Source organism: Mus pahari, chromosome 3, assembly GCF_900095145.1.
Source record: "Mus pahari chromosome 3, PAHARI_EIJ_v1.1, whole genome shotgun sequence".
Classification (NCBI taxonomy): Eukaryota; Metazoa; Chordata; class Mammalia; order Rodentia; family Muridae; genus Mus; species Mus pahari.
In genome coordinates, this window is record NC_034592.1 from 3,407,593 (window position 1) to 3,411,567 (window position 3,975).

General features: G+C 34.4%; 1 protein-coding gene across 1 annotated transcript in view; it reads left to right on the forward strand.

The window, feature by feature from the left end:
• Malrd1 (MAM and LDL receptor class A domain containing 1) overlaps positions 1-3,975 on the forward strand; it is a 658,259-nt gene that overhangs the window by 106,761 nt on the left and 547,523 nt on the right. The gene's annotated exons all lie outside the window — the stretch shown is intronic.

A 3,975-nucleotide genomic window follows, 5' to 3' on the forward strand; every position in this document is an offset into this window, starting at 1 on the left:
AAAAAAAAAAAAAAAAAAAAAAAAACCCAAAAACCAAAAACCAAAACCAAAACAACAAAAACAAAAACAAAAAGCAACAAAAACAAGAGGTTTATAGGAGCAGCTTCAGCATGAAATGCTGGTCCTTCTAAAGGCTTTGCATCACTTACACTGTAAGTATGGGACCTGCTATAGCTTTCATTATTTTGTATTCGTTTCACATGGACATTTGAATAATCTACTGAATGTTCTTGACATTATTTACTACCTAGTTTGATCAGGAGTGTAAATTGAGTAGGTTAGATAAATCAGTTAGGTAAATGTCTGTTGAGAGAAAACTAAAATAATGAGAAAAGATGAATATATGTACAAAAATTATATTTATTGAGACTTTATATTCTTTAAGTTTGTTAATGCTACTGCAGACACAACAAGCAGTAAAAATTTCATTGCATTTTAGCATGACACAGGAGAAAGCATACTGATGTGGTCACCAGGGATATAAATGTCTGGTTTGCCACGTTCATTCGTAGTACATATTGCTTGACCTTGACTTTGGAAATAGTGACTCTAGTGAGATGATAAGCATTGGTGTACTCCTTCAGTGGCCATGACACTGAACATTTAATTATGCCATGTCCTGTATTTGACGCATAGTGTGATAATTTATCTTTATTAGTCAACTTGATAGGATTGTAAATCAATACAGAAATGCAGTTTTGGTTATATCTATGGTAGTGTTTACAGAAAGGCTTAAGAAATGTGGGAAGCCCTACCTCAACTATAGGAGGTCCTATCCCATAAGCCAGGGTCCTGAAAGGACACAAAAGTGAGCCTCAACACACAAACAATACATTCATGTACCTCACTTTCTTCTGTCATGCAGCAGAGTCATATTCCCTGCAAAAAAGGAAAGGCTAGGATCCAGGAAGGAAAACCCTAAGTTAAAAAGGGAACCCAGGATCTGGGGCATGGCAGTATCACGGGATCTCCTTTAATAAAAGCTGCAGACATGGAGTGGATCTGGCCCCAAAAAGAGTTTGTCGATGCTGCATGGCATCCCTGTCATGATGGATAGTATCCTGAAATCATGAACCAAAATTAACTCTTTCTGAACACGTCACATCATGCATTTGGGCATAGCAATGAGAACAGTAACCAACACAATAGGTATTCACTAAGTAGCCCTGTGACTTTCTATAAAATACAACTCTTAAATCACATGGATCTCTTCATCTAGTTTATTTTCCATCCTTTGAAGGGGTTGAACATACCTCTAAGTCTCAAGTTTTCGGTTAATGTTTAAGTCTTTACTGATCAGAAAATAATGACAAGGTAAATTCTGAAGCACACATTAAATTCATGCCTCTAAATATGTGGCTATAGCCATTTTCTCAGATGTCCTTGATGAAGAGCTACTTACCCTCCAGGAGTACAAATCTAATTAGGTTTTCAGGTTGGGAAAATTCTGAGACAAGTGCCTGGAGCTCTTAATAGGTTGTCTTTACTTTCTTGTTTGGTTTGGCTTTTAACTTTTGACCCCTCCCATTTCTTTGTGGGAATGAAGATTAAAACCACTGCTTATCTCCCCTCTATTTCCACCTTATCCAATTGCCCTCAATGTGTTTCTACCTTCCCTTTATTTTAATTAAACCCTATGTGGTAGAATGATATAGATTTTGCAGCAACCCCAGGAGCAATTCTCCACAATTAAAAGAGTACTTTCCAAGGTAGTTTAGGTTTAATTCAAAGACATAAACTGAGTTAGAGACACATAAATCATGAAGTGCAAGGTAATAGTATTTATTAGTTATCTTCCATTCCATGTATTTGGAAACACATATTATGAGTATATAATGTTCTTAGGATTCACTGATATCACTAAAAACTGTGTGTGCGTGTCTGTCTGTGTGTAACTGTATGTGTGTAAGTGTGTGTATGTATATATGTATACATGGGTATATGTGTCTTTATGTGTGTATATATATGTGTATGTATGTGTATATATCTGTGTGTGAATATGTTTGTTTTACTGTGTGTGTTTGTGTATGTACATATGCATGTGCATGATATATATATATATATATATATATATATATATATATATATATGTGTGTGTGTATGTATACGTATGTTTTCTGTCTCTGTGTACGTATGTGTATGTCTCTGTGCATGTGAGAGACTTTGTGTGTGTGTGTCTGTCCATCTATCCTTCTGTGTCTGTGTACGTGTGTATGAGAGTGTGTATGTGAATTAGTCTGCTTCTGAGTGTGTGTGCATGAATGAATGAGTGTATGTGAGTGTATGTGAGTGTATGTGTGAGTGTGTGTGTATGTATATATGTACTTTTTGAAGATGTCCTGCAGTTTTCATCATTGTATCTGATTGATGATCATTAATTATTATTAGTCATTGGTTTCCATGTTTTCACCATTTACAAAAGGTTAAGGAAACTTTTCTGCTTTTGGTAAAGTATGTAGCTTTGCTATGGGTGTTTTTCAGATGGATCCCAGTGAGAATATCATACTTGATGGACAGTGTTGAACTCATAACTAAGGTTTCATCCCTAGGGAATTCAGATACTGATCCAATGGTTCCCGTATATTTATGGAAAATAAAGTGCTTCAAAGACCCACTATAGATTTGCACAAGTATTTAGTTTTCTTTTTTGTATGCAGCTGCTTCAATTTTAGCCATCCTTGAGTTTGAGTTCCTTGATAACATATTTCACCTAGAAAGTAGTAGGAGACTATTTCTCTAGTAGGAAAGCCATTTGTGCCAGAGAAACAAATAGTTAATGCTTCTCAGTGAACTAAATATCCTTATTTATAAGCATATGCTAATATATGATACTTTCATAAAAGTTACAGAATAAGCAACCAAACCAAATTCCTATCTTCTTAGGTAATTGGAGAATCTGCTTGATTCTTTGATTCAGAACATATTGATAATAATTCTGTTTATTGAACAAATGTTCTTCATTATAAAATAATATAAAAAGCAATAAAATAACCCAAGTTGAGAACTTTGATATGATTAAAGCCTCCATCTCATGAAATTATGTGATTATTCTCTCCCTGCAGAGTCATATCATTCTGATACCATTAAGGCGAGTTTTTGAAAGGACTTTAAAGGAACATGAGCTTTCTTCTGGGTCACCTTTTCTAATAGCACAATTTAAGGTCATTTTGTATGAATTACCTTGTACTTTGTATATGGTAAACACATGGCTTCAACATGCGCATTGTTCCTGTCATTGTTCAGAATGTGGACTTTAATTTAGAATCTTCAAAAGTCACTTCAGCCACTAATGGAAACTTGGCACATTTCCTCAAAAGTGGAGATAGGACAAACAGAACACATGCAGACCAGAAACCACTATTCCTCATTGATGTTGAAATATACTTACTGGTTATAATTAGCTAGGAAGCATGAAATATGAAGGAGATTAATGTGAGCACTAATATTTTCTGAGTTCACGTTTGTTGTGGAAAAACCACAGTGTTTTACGTTTAGGGTTTTGCTGTTGATTACAGAAAGCTTGATAATATGCACCTTGAGATTTCAGTGTTTTAAGTTGTCTTTCTTTAATTGTCCAACTCATTTTGCAGTTATTTTAATGGGGCTTCATTTGAACATAATTCACAATTTTCTCTTTTAAAAATACATAGGAGAAAGCCAGGACAAAGGAGTGGACTTTCCATATTTGGATGTAGGTTTCTCACCCACACTGAGATGTATATACTTTAGAGTAGAAGATGTCAAAAACAAAATAAGATGTCAAAAACAAAATAAACAAAACCAAAAAACAAAACAAACATCAAAGTGCTCTTCTCCCACTCAGAACTTGTAGTTAGAACAATGTAAACATTCTCTCTGTGATTCAGTACAAGATAATCACTACTTTGTATTAATTACAGTTTTCGAGTCTGGAATTTTATTATTATTATTATTTTCTTTATTTACATTTCAAATGCTATCCCAAAAGTTCCCTAT